The following is a 20,296-nucleotide window of genomic DNA, read 5'->3' as shown; positions in this document are numbered from 1 at the left end:
ATGTTCCATTGGTTGCTTTGGTTGCCTTGGTTGCCTTGGTTCCATTTCTTCCATTGTTTCCATAGGTTCCATAAATCCCATGGGTTTTGGTGACCAGGATGTCCGTTTGGTGGCGTACCCGTCGGTGTCGTAGTTGGTGGTGGCGGTGACGACGACGGAGTTGCAGGCACCCACGAGAGTACGGCAAACGTCACCGGCGTGCACGTCGGATCGTAAAGGTCGTACTTTGGGGTTGTGCCGCACAGTTCATCGTAGATGAACTCGCAACATTCGGCTTGTTGATGTATTCTGTCGGAGCTACGCCAGTAAGTACATCCATAACCTGTGTGGAAATGATTTAACATGTTTCTACCGCATCGGTACCTTATGGCGGCAGTTCTGTGTAAAAGCTGCCTTGAAAACAGCCTAATTGGCACAGCAACTGACCCCGTTGAAAGACAAAGCAAACGAAGTAGAAAGGGTATCAGCGTACAAGTGGCAATAGGCATATCCTCTAATATTGTTTGCCATATAACAAATATAGCAAAGGAAAGTGAGGAAGACACACATAGCGCTGGATTTCAACTGATCGCTTATAACGTTAACATAGCTAAATATATAAATTCAGCCGCGCATGCTCACCGCACTCGCATTACATCTTCTACAAAGTTTCTTTTCTGACAGCGCGATTGACGCTTTTGACACTCAAAGCTCACCAAGTTCAGCAATCAGTTCCGCTTCAATAACCTCTCTGATTAGCTGATTACGGTTTTCCCCGACAATCATTGTTCTATGAAAAAAGGCGCCTGTGGATAATTTGGATACGTGTTCGGCCACACTGATCTTTATCGTAATTTAGGTGCCCCATCTCGCCCATGTGTTCTCGTGCAAAGTGAGATAAAGTTCTTCATGGATCGTTTGCACGTTGTCTGAACACGTTACACGACACCTACCACTTAAATTGTAACAAAGCATTGAAATGCAGGCGATGGGCTGTTGCTTTACTGTACTGTACATATGACAGGGTTGCGTTTAAAAGAAGAGAGTCGGGTATTCACAGAAATGTCTTGCGCTAGAATTCTTCGGAAAATAATATTTTAGCGAATCCTGATGTTGGACATATTAGCGTAGCTGGCTGGTAAATTGCAAATAATACTTACGAGAGAAAAACTTTGTGAATTCGGCCTCAGATGTTTATTTATTTATTAAAATACGTTCCAGGCCCGAAGGCATTACAGGAAGCAGTGGTATGCATGAAATACAAAGACATACATGTGCAGCAATAGAGCTTTAACACAACGTGTTGTTTACATCTGTTCTTAGAATTGCATTGTACGGAATGGGGGCGATGTAAGGAGGCAGGCGGTTCCAATCCAGATTGGTTCTTGGAGTAAAGGAATCCTGGCACAACTTTGTTCGACAAGACGGTACACCAGCTCTAAGTTTGTGATCACAAGGGGATGATATGTATGACGGATGTGTTACAAGTTCATTTAGATTGGGGCTAAAATGATAGATCTTACGAAAAAGACACAATCGTGCACATTTACGATGGGATGGGAGTTCAGGTAGACCACGTGTAAGTTTCATAGAGGTAATACTGGCGTAACGAAAATAATGGGATCATATTCACTTTCAATGAGTTGTGTCTCGTACGGTTAGCCGCGAAACAAAGAACTTGCTCGAAAGTTTCCAGCAAATCTTGCTAGCATCATAATGTTATAGCAGGGGACTGCAAAGCAACTTCACCTCTTGGGTTCCGCTGCTAGGCAGGAAGAATTAAGATGGACATGCACTGGTAAGATTATTTGCAGCTTTATTTATACGTATAAAAGCCACTTTATAAGACATACTTAGAAGGTGTTACGTGAAACCTTCTTAACTCACCGTTATTAGCATACGGGTGTCGCAGTACCATGCACACTTGACAGTCTCTAAATATGACGTGTATTTCCACAATGCTGTTTACTGTAATAGAAGTTGGATTTTTTTAAGAAACAAGGAGTGGCCTTTAACGCTGCGCTGTGCAATGCCGCATCGCTTCCTCAAATCACATCTTGAAGGCTGATAACAACGCGTTTCTTTTTAAATGAGACATCATTTTTTGCTTACTCCGACACTCTTCTGAATGTGGTCTCAAAACTGCGCCAGAGTGAAATACGCAAGGAAAAAATACCGTCGTCCGTTAGGTTAAAATCACACATCGCAGGGTTTTCATACCGGCGTTCTAAGATTAGCCCACAAACGGATTGCATTGTTGCTAAAGGCAAAGAAACGTTACTCTAAAATATTGTAGTAAAGAAACAAGAAAGCCTAAAAAAAAAAAAAAACGCTTAACCTTGCACTCGGCCGCGCAACGCTTGAAACAGCGAAGCTGGACGATCGTAGCCCAGCATTTTCCGGAAGTGCGCGCGAACGTTTCATCTTATTACTCATGATGATGATAATTTCTTTTCGCGCGTCTCGGACTTACGGCCGTCACTGCGCGTTGCATAGCGCAGCTTGCAACGCCGACACCGCGTTACAATGCCGACACCGCGCTCCAGGAGACCCGCTCCGTGAATGCGTCTCTCTCTCGCTCTCATACCTCTTAACCTCGCAGAGCACGAGCTTACGAACGCGCCAGCTGTGCACGAAGACGACGACGCTCGTACGCAATCATATGGTTCGCATAAATGCTTGTTCTGCAAGCGTGGCTGTACATAGCGAGTTCGTAAAATGCATATATCCCCATGCTGCAAAACATTCTTTTATAAACTTCATCGTGAAACTTTACCGGTAAAAACATGGCTACAGAAAAAAGTTGTCGCAGTTTCACCTGAAAGGCGAAGCATCAATTGCGATAGCAAATTGGTAGAGAGCTATACGGAGTAATGATATTAGCTTTATCAGCTGTCTAAACTTGGACATGAAGCAGCACCGGCAACACGCGGAACTGTTGTCGACGCCGTCGGCGTTTTGCCCGCGTTCGCTCAAAATGCGTGCGGCGCTGGTGACTGTTGCCGGAGCCTCTGATATAAATAGGCACTTGGTGCCGACGCTAAACGTCGCCTCTCTTCCCTTCCCCTCCCCCCCTCCCCCACGGCCTCTCGCGCATCGGAAGAAGGCGCGTTTGCTCTACATATATGGTGATTGTAAATGAGGAAAGAGACGCCTACTTCTGCAGCCCTTAAGAGAGCACGGCGCAGAACGCGCGTTTGTTCTCCGCCGTGCGTTCACTCCCCGTGAAAGCGCGCGCCCCCTCGCGCCCTTTCACTCGCACATACAGCGTTCGGCGGCGCGCGGTCACGATTTCATCTCCATTGACGTCATACGGAACCTCACGGCGACGGCGACGGCGACGGCGACGCCGACGGCAGAAATCTGCTTTTGAGTGTCCATATAATTGCTATCGCAATAAAAGTTGTCGCAGTTTCACCTGAAAGGCGAAGCATCAATTGCGATAGCAAATTGGTAGAGAGCTATACGGAGTAATGATATTAGCTTTATCAGCTGTATAACTTGGACATGAAGCAGCACCGGCAACACGCGGAACTGTTGTCGACGCCGTCGGCGTTTTGCCCGCGTTCGCTCAAAATGCGTGCGGCGTTGGTGACTGTTGCCGGAGCCTCTGATATAAATAGGCACTTGGTGCCGCCGCTAAACGTCGCCTCTCTTCCCTCCCCCTCCCCCCCTCCCCCTCCCCCACGGCCTCTCGCGCATCGGAAGAAGGCGCGTTTGCTCTACATATATGGTGATTGTAAATTAGGAAAGAGACGCCTACTTCTGCAGCCCTTAAGAGAGCACGGCGCAGAACACGCGTTTGTTCTCCGCCGTGCGTTCACTCCCCGTGAAAGCGCGCGCCCCTCGCGCCCTTTCACTCGCTCATACAGCGTTCGGCGCGGGGCGACGATTTCATCTCCATTGACGTCATACAGAACCTCACGGCGGCGGCGACGCCGACGGCAGAAATCTGATTTGAGTGTCCATATAAATGCTATCGCAATAAAAGGGTATATTTGTGTCTTCTGTTAATTGTCGTCTTTGTGATGCGCCAGAGGACAATTGAACACTGTTTTATTAGCTGCAGAGATGCCATTCTATTTTGGGATATCCTCGAACGGCTCTAAAGAAAGACTGAAATCAACCCCCATACAGTGCGATATCTGCTGCCTACCTCTGATGACAATGTACCGTTCGACATGTTTTTTCTCATGGGAATGCACAGTTTGTGGAAGGCGCGAATGATGGACCGCAACGCCGAACCGGTTGTTTCTACAAGAGCAAATTTCATCCAGATGACTGTGCATCTAAAGCATGTTTATGATGAATCGGGCTGGTACCCCATTTTGGTGAGGTGCTTAGCCTTACCACCCTTTTAAAGCGAAACAGTGCCTCTTCCGAAAAAAAAAATGTGGCTGGTATAGCCTAGTGGTTACGACGCTCGTTTTGGGACCGGGGGTATGCAGGTTTGAATCCCGCGTCGGCAATAAAGTTTCTTTTCTTTCTTGTTAGTTTCTCGATACGCACCACAAATTACGGCTGGCTTAAACAGCTTCGCTTTAAAACTAACTGCCATAGTTAAGATAAAGGTTGTCACGATAAAAGGTAGCATCGATACATATGAAAGCTTTAGGCATGTTTAATGAGTCACGTATTGGCAAGAGGTATAAATTTGGACATGCAGCAGCACCGGCAACACGCAGAACTGTTGTCGACGCCGTCGGCGTTTTGCGCGCGTTCGCACAAAATGCTTGCGGCGTTGGTGACTGTTGCCGGAGCCTCTGATATAAATAGGCACCTGGTGCCGCAGCTACACGTCGCCTCCCTTCCCTCCCCCTCCCCCTACGGCCTTTCGTGCGTCAGAAGAAGGAGCGTTTGCTCTACATATATGGTGATTGTAAAGGAGGAAAGAGACGCCTACTTCTGCAGCCCTTAGGGAGCACGGCACAGAACGCGCGTTTGTTCTCCGCCGTTCGTTCACTCCCCGTGAAAGCGTGCGTCCCTCGCGCCCTTTCACTCGCACATACAGCGTTCGGCGGCGCGCGGCGACTATTTCATCTCCATTGACGTCATACGGAACCTCACGGCGACGGCGACAGCGACGCCGACGGCGACGCCGACGGCAGAAATCTGCTTTGGATTGTCCATATAATTGCTATCGCAATAATTTTGAAATTGGTAAGATATACGTATCGTATTTTCTCACACACCCATCTACTACACCCTGTCATAGCCTGTAAATCATCTACGAAGCACAGAACTCGCCTCTGACATCGCAGGGTTTAATAACAATAAACAACTTGGAAATTATGCCATTATACAACATAACGCTGAAATGCATGCGCATTCTCATACATAGTCATTAAAGATGAATTCATCACTCTGCCTGTTGTCGGTATTCGCAGGCGAAGTGTCCTTGCAAATGAACGAAGATAGAAATTGACGATTGGTTCTTATCACGAGCGCAAATGCAGAAAGCCATCTATAGGAACAAGCGCGCAGAAATCTTTGGCAGATTAACGTTAAACTTCCAGGTGAATCACAAAACCTGAGACACGGTGAACAGGGGCGGTATTCTGTAAGAGTCTACCTAGTGGACTGTCCATTTCGGCTGTAGCTGATTGGCTGCTGCTTGACGTGCAGGAAGGAGACTGGCTGGCACCTTCCTGCACGTCAAGCAGCAGCCAATCAGCGACAGCCGAAATGGACAGTCCACTAGGTAGACTCTTACAGAATACCGTCCCAGTTCAACGAGGAGAAGAGGAACCGAAGTGCTTGATTTTTTTTTTCGTTAAACGCAACCAAATGAAGCCAAAAGATGATCAAGCCAAGGCAAGCATACATTAAATTATTTGTAGTTTTATTTCGAGCATAGAAATCATACGCTAAAGGCAAAATAAAAGTGTACGAAAAAATTGACTGATGTTTAACTCTTGTAAACCTAGTTATCACGAGTGAAAGGTCTGTTAGGCTTGGTTTTGCAAAGGCTATGCGCGCAGTTTTTCATTAATGCACGTTTCCGCGCTTGGTAAGCTTCTCTATGGCCTCCCTTTGCTCCGGTGTTTCAGCAGCCAACTTTTCCTTTGCTTAAGACTTCGCAGCCTGCATTCTAGCTATATCTACTGGATGATTGGATTCAGCCTGTCGCTTGCGCTAAAGTGCACGCACAGACGGCCCAGCCGGCGCACCATCCATGGCGAGACTGAGTGACCAAGCGCCGGCGAAGCAGCCGTTAAACCCTCGCCTAGTCACGTGGTGCCGAATCGGAGAGGCTCCGGGCGAGCGCAGCTGCGACGCCTCTCTGTAGCAGATCACGTGGCGTGACATCACACCTGCCACGCTTGTGCTCCGACGGCTCACGATCCGGCGGCTCAAGTTCATTGCGACGCGATGAATGACCTTGCGAGACATGGACTAGTAGAGCTTTCGCTCTAAAACTACTGGCCGCCGTAGAGACCTGACGTCACGTTCTCCGCGTTACTACGCATGCGATGCTCGGCCAACTGAGCAACGGCAACGGCTGTTCTCACGTCCATATTATTGCGATAGCAATTATATGGACACTTCAACCGGATTTCTGCCATCGTCGTCGCCGTCACCGTGAGGTTCCCTATAGATAAAATCTTCGCCGCGCGCCGTATGCCCAAGCGAAAGCATGCGGGGACGCGCGCTATCACGGAGAGCGAACGCACTCAATCTCCCACGCGCAAGCAAGGAAGCGGGAAGCCAGCGCCGGAGGGAGCGGGGGGGGGGGGGGGGGGGGGGCACTTCTACTCTGCCAACAACCGCGCTCGTCGCTCCGCCCGCACCGTCTCTTATCTCCCCACAGCTCTGACCTTTATGCGCCGTACATTCGCCGCTCAGTTTCCGTTGAAGCGATAGACCGCACGAACCTTCGCCGCTACGGCGTATGCGCTTGCTGCCAGCGTTTTGACAGTCGTTGTCTGCAGTCATTCAGTGTGGTCTATTCGTGTTTGCTTGTGCGCGCTGACACCATGCTTGTTCATTCAGTTAGTAATAGTCGGGTCACATTTCCCAACGCACGCTACACATGCAATGCTGCCCAGATCGGCAGTGCAGCGCTACAGGTGTGTCCCTTCGCACGCGCTGCCCACGGGAAGCGCTTCTCATCAACATCACCGTTTCACACGCGCCTTCTCGTGGTCATCGAGTCTCTCTTCATGTCGGTCTACTTACGCCGCAGCACACCTGTTTACTTAATCAGCTCATGTTTACTACAATTCATATTGCTACCAAAGCCGCTCACCTTACTTCGTATGACATTGCTGTGTTGCTATCGCATTCATTGCTTCGCCCTTAGGGCGAAACTGTGACATTTTTTTGCGTATTTATGGATATATCTAATCTTTAGATTGTTAGCCAGCGCCACTCAGCCATTGCGGCAAATGTAAAACACTCTCTTAACCGCAGACGTCAAGTATAGTACGTGAACATCGCCTATAGTGCGTGAACTTCGAAGCTGTTCGAGGGTATGATATTGCACACACACGCAAATACCCGAGGATATAGATGGAAGGACAGTCGTCGCCGTAACTCTACTGGTTGAGCATCGCACGTGCAATGTGGAGGATGTGGGTTTGACTCCCACTGGCAGCAAGTCGTTTTTTTTCATGCATTTGCATTTCACTTTTCTGTATTTTTTCCACAATTAAATTAAAATGAACAATTGACCCCCCTTATGCTCCCTCTGGCTTTATTGTCTGCTGGCTTTATTTTGCTGCGTTCCAGGAAAGGATGAGGCACATCGCGATGGACGCTATTTTCGGATTACAGTTTGACGTGCCCTTACCGAATGGCTCGAATTCGGTCATTGTTCCTCGGCAGCCTCACATTGCATACAATTTACGGTCAATACGGTTTAATTTAGGCGTGAGATTTATTGAGGACTTTTCCTTTCAGAAAGCTTGAGTATTTCTGCTGTAAAAACCCACACGTTCGTAATTCCGCATATTGCTAGCATTTGGCAGCATTGCATCGGCGCCAAGCGTTCACAAACGTGTGTAACTGCTGCGGAAAAGTCTATCAAGAATTTGCCATCAAGGATTGAAAGTTGCTATCAAGCAACGTTCGGCCATGTTCTTTTTCCACATTCCTCGCGGGTGCTCTTAGTCTATATATGCTATATTACATTGCCTATACTCACATCCATTCGTCTGAGTAATTATTAAGTTCTTGGCTGTGTAGTTCCAGGAAGAACCAAGCATGATCACATGGGCTCTGGAATAAGCACAATTTTGTTATTAGACGTGCATGCTTTTTAAAAATATGCAGCACTTTAGATTACCCGTCACAAGCGTGTGTTTGGGTCAATTCTTTTACTGCCGCGCATTACCGACGATGTCCTGAAAACGACGTTGTTTCCTAACTCCGATTAGCACGATGAGTTACACTAGGGGCACTCTCTTGTACAACAAAAGCCTGTTCACTTCAATATTGTTGCAACGCGAACGTAAAACGTGAAGTCAAACTTCAGCATGGTGTAACAACAGCTGTACGAAAGTTTTTTTAACCAGTTCACTAACCTAACTGATAACACTCATAAAGAATAGAACTCATACGATCCCGTTATTTTACCTAAAAAGGGAGGACACATCCTGAAAAGACGTGAAAATAAGCGCCATCAGGAGAGTCTGCAAATAGCTTGTGGGACATACAGGTTGCTACGCTGTCCACAGCGTAATCAAACATATTGTAAAGCAGGCTACGTAAGTGTTAAGTGATGCTCTGTCTCGGCTATCTTTCTCTTTTTTCATTTTTCGTTTGTTTTGTACGCAGATTCTTTAGTCGCTGAAGTAAATGTTTGATGATTTGGATAGCTGGCCTGCCGGTGGCCTATTTCCCCACTTGGTGATCATTTATTAAACAATAACAGCACCACGTCGTCTTCGTCAGCGGTGGTGCCAATGGTGGCTGCAATGGCGTCAATGAGCATGGAGCATCCGTATAACTGCTCTAGCAATAAAAATAAAGCGTGAAAATTTGATGATGATGATATTTGGTGTTTTTTTGGCGCAAGGGCCAAATGTGGCCAAAGAGCGCCAAGACAATGAATGGTATGTTTGCTATGATCAGTGGGTTCCGATGGTAGGATGCTATGTGGCTGTAAAGGGGCCTAAGAGCAAATCGCGGTATATAAGCGTAAAACATATATCGAATAGAATTATGGCAGTGACGTGTGGAGTGATCTGTGGGTCGTGAATGTATGAGAAGTGGTCATGGTGCTAAAATTAAGGATATAAAAGCAGCACAACGCCTACCGAAGGCCTTTGTGAACAAAGACCACGAGGCACGTGCTTTCTTTAATAAATTACCGCAGCAGTGGCCTCTGCAGAGAGGCCGTGCTACACGTCACCTGGATAGATAACACGGAAATTATGTATGTCTTTTAAAAACGCGAGAAGTGATTCATATTTAAAAAGAGGTTCATTGCCCAAAAACATAGAAGGATGTAATGGGAGATATTGCCGTGATGGTAATGGAAAATGTTTTTTTCCTCCGAGGCTCCAGTTCAGGGCACTGTAAGAGGACATGAAGTACACTGAGTGGCTCGCCACATTCATCACAGACAGGCGGATCGCCACCGGACAATAAGTAAGCATGTGTACTGTATGTGTGTCCTATCCTGAGTCTGCAAAGTGTAACCTGTGTGCGGCGTGTCTTCGATTCTGGTGGCCAATGAGCGAGATGAGGCTTGATAGTGTGTAATTTGTTGCCCGTTTCTCTGTCCCACAGACGTTGCCAGTAGGTCCTGACCTTTTTCTTGATAAAGGGCTTTAGGTCCATTACAGGGACGGCTATGGGTGAAGTGGCAGCGTCTGTATGAACTGATGTGGCTAGCTTGTCGGCCAACTCATTCCCTTCGATCTCGCGGTGCCCTGGCACCCAGCAGAGCACAATTTGCTGCTTGGATACATACGCGGTGCAAATGGTGGAATAAAGAGTTATGATTACGGGGTTTCTGTGCCTACTTGGAGTGTTTAAACATTTCAACACGCTCAAAGAGTCAGTGTAAATGACTGCCTTGCGTATGTCTAGCTGTTTGATGTGTTTAACCTCCGCTGTAAAGATGCTTGTGTTTGGGTGTAGAACTCCCGCAGCAGAAAATGATGGACCGACCGCCGCGTAAGACACGCCAGCGTGTGACTTTGAAGCGTCAGTAAAATATTCCGGGCAAGAGTATTTGTGCTGCAATTCGTGGAAATGCATACGGATATGTAGGACCGGCGCATGCTTTGTAACCTCAATGAAGGACAGATCACACTGAATCAGCTGCCACTGATGATGATGATATATGTTGTTTTCTGGCGCAAGGGCCAGCTATGGCCAAAGAGCGCCAAGACGTGGTGTACTGAGTGAGCAATGGTATGATCAATGACAGTGGGTAGGTGTAGGGTGGCTGTAAAGGGGCCTAAAATCTGCGCACTAAAGGTGCGTAAAATACAAAATTAATAAGATCATGACAATGATGTGATAGGGCGCAATGAATATGGTATAAAAAAGCTGTGAGCGATACAAGGCACTACTGCCTCACAGAGACCCTTAGAAGCAAGAGCCTGGAGGCGAGTGCATTTCAAATGCTGTCGCAGCAGCGTCCTCTGAAGGAGGACCCTGCTACGAATCTCTCGGGCGAAGAACTTGCAAAATGTCGATGTCGGTTAAAAAGGCTATAACTGATTCGTGCTGAAATACCGGGTCAGTATGTAAAAACATCGCTGGGTGAAGGGGTATATTCTCTCTATAGGCTTGAACGAAGTGTTTCTTTCTTTCAGGTTCTATTAGTGGACACTGTACTAGGATGTGAAGTACAGTAAGTACCTCCCCACATCTAGTACAGGTCGGGGGTTCGCCTCCAGACAACAAGTAATTGTGCGGGCCATAAGTGTGTCCTATTCTGAGCCTACAGAATAGGACATCATTTCTTCTAGATTTCGTGGTCGATGGCCAGTTCCCTAAGCGAGGCTTAATTAAATGAAGTTTGTTTAGACTCTGGGCGTCCCACAAACGTTGCCAGTGGGCTCGAAGTCTCTTGCGTAGATATGGCTTCATATCGGGAACAGGGACGCGCATGGATGTGTTTCCAGCTTTTGCGTCGATGGATGTGGCAATCTGGTCTGCCAGTACATTTCCCTCAATGTCTCGGTGTCCTGGCACCCAGCACACCACAACATGTTGCCCAGACGCATAAATATTACATATTAATGAATAAAGCGATACTATTACGGGATTTTTGTGCCTTTTAAGAGATTTTAAAGCTTTTACTACGCTCAGCGAGTCTGTATAGATAATTGTTTTTGGTATTTTCGATTCTTTGATATGTTTAAGAGCCGACAGTATTGCATAAGCCTCTGCTGTGAAAATGCTCGTTTGGGGGTGCAGGGTGTCGGCATCTGAAAATGATGGGCCAACCGCTGCATAAGAGACGCCGGCATGAGACTTTGATGCATCGGTGTAAAATTCCGGACAGGAGTATTTATGCTGCAGTTCGAGGAAATGCATTCGAATGTGTGCAACCGGGGCGTGCTTCGTAACATGTAAAAAGGACAAATCACAGTCTACAATCTGCCACTGCCACGGTGAGACCTGTATAGTGGGTGTCATTAGACGATGTTCAAAGAGTGGGACATCCATTTCCTCAGCCAGACTTCTCACACGCAACGAGAAGGGCTCTCTTACTGCAGGTCGGTTATGAAAGAGGTGGGAGCTGGACAAATCATTTACGGTGGAATATGAGGGATGTTCACTGTTTGCATTCACTCTAAGGAAATACATGAAAGCTGTGTAGGTCCTCTGCAAGTGGAGGGACCACTCATTGGATTCCACGTAAAGGCTTTCTACAGGGCTTGTCCTAAAGGCACCTGTAGACAAGCGAATACCTAGATGGTGGATGGGGTCCAGCATCTTCAACGCGGTTGGGGTGGCTGACTGATAAATTATGGCCCCGTAGTCTAGGCGTGTTCGTATAAGGCTTTTATACAAATTTAACAGACACTTTCTGTCACTACCCCATGTAGTGCGTGACAACACTTTTAAAATATTCATTGTTTTCATGCACTTGTTTTTAGATGTTTTAGGTGTGGTATGAATGTTAGCTTTGTGTCAAGAATAATGCCTAAGAATTTATGTTCCGTTTTTACAGGTAGACGCTGTCCTTGCAGGTCAATGTCGGGGTCGGGGTACAGTCCTCTCTTTCTAGAAAAAAGGACGCAGGTGCTCTTTTGTGGATTTAAGCAGAATCCATTCTCGTCTGCCCATTTAGCCACCTTGTTCAGACCAAGTTGAACCTGCCGCTCACAGATTGCAAGGTTACATGATTTAAATCCGATCTGTATATCATCGACGTACGTTGAATAAAACATATTACGTGGGATGCCTAGACGCAAGGAATTCATTTTTATAATGAAGAGAGTGCAACTCAGCACCCCACCCTGTGGCACTCCAGTTTCCTGCACAAAAGGTCGTGATAATGCATTGCCAACTCGAACACGGAATGTGCGATTCACCAGATAACTTTCAACGACATTTAACATATTACCACGTACACCAAAGTGGGAGAGATCTCTCAGTATTCCAAACCGCCATGTGGTGTCGTAGGCCTTTTCCATGTCTAGGAATACAGATAAAAAGAATTGTTTGTGAACAAAAGCTTCACGTATCTGTGCCTCAATACGTATCAAATGGTCAATGGTGGATCGACCCTCGCGAAAACCGCACTGGTATGGGTCAAGCAGCTTGTTTGATTCTAGGAAATGTATCAGACGACGGTTTATCATTTTCTCGAAAGCTTTGCAGAGGCAGCTTGTTAGAGCTATGGGCCGGTAACTGGATACGGACGATGGATCCTTGCCCTGCTTCAGGATAGGGATCACTATGGCCTCTTTCCAGGCAGAGGGGATCTCGCCGGAGGTCCATATAGAGTTATAGAGACAGAGAAGGGTTTTCTTAGTTTCAGAGGGTAGGTTTTTCAACATGTCATATAGTATACGGTCAGGGCCTGGGGCAGATTGGTTGCAACAGGTGAATGATGCATGCAGCTCTGCTAGGGAGAAAGGTAGGTTATATGGTTCGTTTCCGGTGCTCTTTCGGTCCAGTTTTTGTTTTTCTATTGCTGATTTGTATCTTCTAAACGCTGGAGAATAGTGTGATGAACTGGAAACATGTTCAAAATGTGCACCCAGATGGTTCGCTTGGTCCTCCAGGCTGTCTCCCTGTCTGTCTACCAGGGGAGGCGGATGTGTTTGTCGTCCTCTTACTCTATTCACCCTGTTCCAAACCTTGGCCTCATCCGTGTACGAGTTGATACTTGATAAAAATGTTTGCCAGCTGTCTCTCCTGGCTTGTCTACGTGTTCTCCTACCTTGGGACTTGATTTTCTTGAAACTGACAAGGTTTTCAGCAGTAGGATAATCGCGAAGCTGCCTCCATGCTTTGTTCTGCTGCCTACGTGCGTTCCGGCATTGTTCATTCCACCACGGAACACGGCGTTTGCTAGAAAGTCCACTTGTTTGGGGAATACACTTAGAAGCTGCATCAATTATGAAATTAGTCAAATACTCGATGGCACCGTCAGTTCCGAGCGATGAAATGTCTGCCCACGAGAGCTTACTGGTAAGTGTTTGGAATTTATCCCAGTCCGCTGCATTGACCTTCCACCGGGGAGCATGTGGTGGAGATTCGTATTGTCTTGGTGCTCTCAGCAGTATTGGGAAATGGTCGCTCCCGTAAGGGTTTTTATAACGTCCCATTCAAGTTCAGGGAATATGATGGGAAGCTATGCTGAGATCTATAGAGGAAAAATGTTTTGTTTGCAAGACAATAATATGTAGGTTCTTTTTTGTTAGCAGACAACACCGAATGAGAAAAGAAAATCTTGAATTAGACTGCCTCGCGCATCGATGCGAGCGTCGCCCCACCGACTGTTTGTGTGCATTGAGATCGCCAAGAACAAGATAGGGCTCGGCAATTCGTCTATCAGGACTGAAATATCGTGTTTGTGTAAGCGGTAATGTGGGGGGTATGTATACGAGCAAATGGTGATGAGTTTGTTAAGGAGAACCAGTCGACTGCCACTGCTTCAAGGGGGGCGTTTGCAGCTGCAAACGTTGACATGCTTGCTATCGGGAATCACAATTGCAACACCGCCTGATGAGCGAGACCATCATCGCGATGGCAAAGAGCGCCAAGAAAGATAGTTAGTAAGTAGTCTATGAAGTGGTAAATGGCAGATGGGTGATTGCACATGGGCTGTATAGAGGGCCTAAAACATACGCTGTAATGGCGTAAAATATATAGACACTACAATAATGAGAATGACAAGTGATATGGGCTATGATCATAAAACAGTTCTATGTCTGAATAATACAATTAAATGTGGCTACCCAAGGCACAGCTGCCTCACCAGAGCCCTTGAGCGCAAGGGCCCAGAGGCCTGTGCCTTACAGTACTACTATCGCAGCTGCACCCTCTATAGAGAGGGCGTGCTACAAATCTCTTGGGCTAATAACGTGCAACACAACATCGTTTAAAAAATTAAGCACCGCTTTAGGCCCGAAGAATGGTTCAGCGCCAAGGAACAGTGTGGGATGGAGGGGGATACACTGCTGGTAAGCTTGAGGAAAATGCTTTTTTTCGTTCAGGTTCTGCTTCCTGACACTCCACCAAGACGTGGAGGACAGTCAGCCTCTCGCCACATCTACCTCAGCTGGGAGGTTCAGCACCAGTTAAAAGATAAGAATGGGTACCATAGGTGTGCCCTATTCTCAGTCGGCAAAAGAGCACATCACATCGTCGTGACTTTGATAGTGGTGACCAATTTCCTAACTGGGGTTTGATTGCGTGCAGCTTGTTCAAGCATCGGCATCCCACAAGTGTTGCCAATAGCTCCTGAGCTTTTTACAAAGGAACGGCTTCAGGTCTGTGGCTGGGACTCCTATAGGCAGATTGCTAACTTTCATTACCATGGCTTTAGCCATTTCATCTACTAGCACAATTTCCCTCGATGCCTCTGTGCCCAGGCACCCAGCATAATACAACATGTTGGTTAGACATATAGGTTGTGCATAGCAGCACGTAAAGGTCATTGATTATAGGATTTTTGCATTTCTGTAGTGATTTTAAAGCTTTCACTACACTTAGGGAGTCTGTGAATATAATCGCTTTTGGAAGGCGTGCTTTTCTAATATGTTTCACAGCCGCCATCACTGCATAGGCTTCTGCAGTGAAGATGCTGGTTTCGCGGTGCAGGACGTGGGATTCTGAAAATGATGGACCAGCAGCTGCATATGAGACGCCGGAGTGTGTCTTCGATGCCTCTGTGTAGAATTGTGGCAAGAGTACTTGCTCTGGAGCTCAAGGAAGTGCATACGAATGTGTACTTCTGAAGCGTGTTTAGTGATCTCTTCAAATGACAAGTCGCAGACTATCTCCTCTTTACGAAACGTAACATACTGTCGAAGAAAGTTTGTATGTGTCGATTTTAAATGAGTTCCTGTAGCACACAGCACTTTTGGATTGTGTTTGTGCAGAAGTTCTTGCACATCATCGAGGTTCCTAAGAAGGCATCTGATGTTCCATTGTATAATTTGTGTGGCCATACTGAAAGTAAATGGGTGCTGTCTGTACTAAAAACAAAAAGGAAGTGTTGCATTAGATTACAGAGCCCTTTCCAGGCCCTGTAACGCGGGATTTGTCTTTTCTGAAGCGGTCGAGGGAACCTCGCCGCTCCTTAGGCGCTTGGTGCGCCGTCGGGGTGGGTGTGGTGTCCATTGCCTCTTGTGAGGCGCCGGACACGCGCTCTTGCGAGCGAGAAGTTTCACGAGAAAGTCTCGCCGCGAAGGACGAGACATTTGCGCCCACCAGCCCGGATATCGATGGGGCTGCCTTTGGGCCTGAGCTGCGCCGGCTGTTGCCAGCACCAGCAGGGGCCGGTGAGGGTGAGGCAGCCTTGACTGCACCCACCGTGGGAGCTGCTGGCGGGCCTGCGGGTTCGCTACGCGAAGCGCAGGCTGCCACCGAGGACTGTTGTGGTGCCGGCAACCCTGAGGTAACCGCGCCTGTTCGCTGGTTGGGTGGAGTAGACTTAGCTCCTTCCACCCTGGGGGCAGGAGCCACAAGCGACAGCTCGCTGCGCGCGGGCTGTGCAGGTGGCAGTAGCCACTGCCCCTTGACGCGCCGCATCAGCGTAAGTAGTCGTGTGGAATGGTGAGCACCTTTTGCGTGATTCCCTGAACGATATGTTTTCACGGACTTTCAGTGTTATTATTTCTTTTTCTTTTTTCCAGCTTGGACAAGATCGGGAGTACGCTGGATGGTCACCATTGCAATTAACGCAGTGAGGTGTGGCCTCGCAATTGTCTGAGGCATGACCTTGTGATCCACACTTAGCACAGGTGAGACGACCACGGCAACTCTGCGAGCCATGGGCCGAATCTTTGGCATTGGTAGCATCGCCTAGGATTGGGGATGTATGGTCTTATGACTATCTTTGTGTAGCCTGTTTAAATGGTTTGTAGCAATATGCTCGATTCAAAGGTAAGTATCAGATGTTTCGTGGGAATTTCTTTGTTGTCCCGTCTCATAACAATGCGCTGCACATTCGTGACATTCTGGTCCTTCCGGAAATCCTTCCTACAACTCGGTTTCAGATAGGTCGATGAGGTCTGCTTCGGATACTACCCCGCGTACTGTGTTCATGGAGCGATGCGGTGAAACAGTAACTGGGACATCACCAAAAGTCACAAGCTTGCCGAGTCTGTTGTGTTGTTCCTTATCACGTAGCTCAAGCAGAAGGTCCCCGCTTGGCATTTTGGTGACTTTGTAGCCAGGGCCTAGCGTGTTGGTCAAGCTTTTCGCAACTACAAATGGGGATATGGTTCTCGCTAGTCTTTCAGTTCTCTCACTATGTACTACTTGATATCGGGGGAAGATGTCTTTAGGCCGGGTGAACAAATCCAAAAACTCATCGGTGCGTCCGCTCTTCTGAGGGAGACGATCAAGTAGTCGAGGAAAAGCGGGCGTTCCCATAACAATTTAGTGTTGTTCGGCAGCGATGGCAGCCACCCACCACGGAGTCCAACAAGGGGACGCTACAGCACTTCACGTGTAAGGCTGCAGGCGCCAGCCGTACATTGCCGCTATAACCTTATATAAAAACCCAAGAGAGGGCACCTACACAAGGTTAACCCAAGCCGCCTATGAAAAGTGAAGAAGTAACTGAAGAGAAGAGGTGACAGGACAGTGAGGACAGAAAAATAGAGAAGAAAAAGATCGGAGAGGGGGACAGGAAAAGGCGACCGCCGATTTCCCCGGGTGGGTCAATCCGAGGGTGCCGTCTATGTGAAGCAGAGGCCAAAGAGGTGTGTTGCCTCCGCCGGGGGGCCTTAAAGGTCCAAACACCCGGCATTAGCTCAGCCTCCAGGATCCCCCTTTCCCCAGACACGGCTAAGCCACGCACGGCTACGCGTGGGAGGGTCCAACCCCCGTGTGCTCGGGTCCGTGGTGTCGCAACACACCAAACGCCTGCTTACGCAGACGCCCCTGCGGGGCGCTCGACAGAGGACATCATTGTTAAGAAAACATGGGAATGAAAGAATGGCAAGGCAGTCATTCTTGGACTAAACCGAAAAGGAGTAGAGGCAATGGGCCGAAGAAAAGTCTTGAACATCGGGTGGACAAGATGCCCAGTGTTGGACCATATCTTTCTACCACACTGCACTAAATGCGCTGCATATGAGCACATGGCTTTTGACTGTGACGGACCACTATGCTGCGCAAATTGTGGAAGGAATGGTCACCGTGAGCAAGACCGCGACACAGAATCGCATTGTAGAATATGCTCACTAGAAGGACTGGAAGACACTGAGCATTCCATGATGGCGTGGGGATGTCCCACGTATATAGAAAAGCTACAAAGTGAGAAAAGCCGAATTCTGTCGCGCTTGTACTAAAGCGCACGTGACGTAACCATGGCACACCTACAGGACAAAAATAACAACTCAATACATATAATACAGGTAAATCTGGCCAGATCCTATAAAGCAACGCAATCACTGAGGAACTTTTTTGACGAAGAGGGACATGACATTTCGGTCTTACAAGAAGCATACTTCCTAGAAAAGAAAATAATTGGATTCCCAGTGAAGCATAGAATAATAGCAAACACAACTAACCCAAAAGTAGCAGTTGTGATGTGATGTGATAGTTTATGATGTGATAGTTTTTCCAATACTTATAGAAGATAAAATAGTTGCATTAAGAGTAGGTAAAGGAGAAAACGAAATACTAATTGTCAACTGCTATTGTCCACCACAGGATGATATTAATCCACTTATACTCGAGATCGAGAGAATAGTCCGAAATATTTCTTATACAAACAATGATAATGGGTGATTTCAACGCGAAAAACAATATATGGGGTAGTAAAAATAATGATCTCCGAGGAGAGCAAGTCCTAGATTTTACAATTAGGAACAACTTAAACATAATTAATGATAAAGATTCACCGCCCACATTTATAACAAATAGAGCGAAAGGGTGGATTGACCTTACAATAGCAGACCAAAATCTAGCAGAGGATATATCAAATTGGGGAAGTATTGAAAAACTTCAATAATGGTGATCACAGATATATTAGTATTATAATATCAAACAGGATAACTCAGGAAGAAGTAGGCATTACTCTTAAAGGGCAAGAAAAAATAATGGAAGAAATGATTAATGATAACTGGTACGAAAAGGTACAAGGACATTTTATAACAAATTACAAACATTAGAGAAGAAATACACCAAAAAGAAAAAAAATAACCAAAATGTAAACCTAATCCTTGGTGGTCAGAGGAGTTAGAGATAGAAAGGAAAAAGGTGCGAGCTAAAAGAAGAAGGTATCAAAGAGCAAAACGAGATCTAAGATCAGAGTTCAAAAAGAATATTACAGGGAACATGACATATATAACAACATGATAGAAAATGCGAAAAACAAAAGCTGGCAAAACATATGCACAAAAATTACACGTAACCCTTTCAGCCTACCATATAAATTAGCACGAAACCAATTAAAAACAAGAATAATGTTTACTAGCCTCAAAAGAGAATGGTGAAAATACTACAAGCTACATTTTAGATAAACTCTTTCCGACCTGTCCAACAGTCAATGAAAGACATACGGAGGAAATAAAAACAGTCCTTTGCCTCACTCACTTTCTGTCCCTATGTACTGCCCAGTGTACGACAACACCTATGTGCCCAGGTGCAGTTTTTGTGCAAAATATGGACATACGCAAAGGACATGCCAGGCGAAAAAGCAGTGAAGTGCACGGAGTGTGGTGGTCGACACCATTTCACCGAGTGTAAGCAAGAAGATTATGAGTGCTGTGTTTGTGCTGAAGAAGGACTAGAGCGAGAGCAGCAGGGACACTCAATGATGTCCGTCAGGTGCCCCACATATCAGGAGAGGAGGGCAGAGGAACGTGTGAAGATATTGCAACAACTTGAGCTTTCACAACTGCAAAATGGCGGGGTACGAGCAATCAGATGAAAGTAATATTAGCTTGAAAATTATTCAAATAAATCTGGCACGAGCCCAATTAAAACCACAAAAACTTTAAATAATCGGCAAGTAGATTTTCAACAGGAAATATCGGTACTTCAAGAACCATTTACATTAAATAATAAAGTGATTGCATTCCCTCTAAAACAGAATTGTTGCGCATTCAAGGAGCCAAAAGCTGCTATAGTCATCCACAATGAAGAAATATAGATCTTTCCATTTCATACATCTGATTGCATCGTGGCTGTCAGAATTGTCTGGAGGGGAATCGCACTGGACATAGTCAACTGCTATTTCCCCCCTAAAGCCAACATTGTAACAATGTTAGTAATGTTAGAAAGTGTGCTTAAACAGTTGGATTCAGAACACCTCTTGTTAATGGGGGATTTTAATGCTAAGAATACTGTTTGGCGTGGTTCGATGGAGGATCAAAGAGGGTCATTGCTCTTTGAATTTCTCACACGCAATAATCTCATTGTTATCAACAATAGTGGCTCTATACCCACATTTAGTACAGTTAACGGAAAGAGTTGGATTGACATATCGGCAGTTAATCAAGCAACAATGCAGGAGGTTAATAACTGGGAAGTACTGGAGGATCCATCGGAAAGTGACCACCGGTACATAATGGTAGACATGTTTCATCAGACAGTGAAGAGACAAAAAGATTAACGGCAAAAGGGGAACTTCGGATTTTGGAAGAGTTGACACAGGATGATTGGTTAAAAGCAGCAGGAGAGTATGATATTGATAGTCCTAGAAAATTGGATATTA

Source organism: Dermacentor silvarum, chromosome 9 (assembly GCF_013339745.2).
Source record: "Dermacentor silvarum isolate Dsil-2018 chromosome 9, BIME_Dsil_1.4, whole genome shotgun sequence".
In the NCBI taxonomy this organism is placed as follows: Eukaryota; Metazoa; Arthropoda; class Arachnida; order Ixodida; family Ixodidae; genus Dermacentor; species Dermacentor silvarum.
This window is presented reverse-complemented; position numbering follows the sequence as displayed.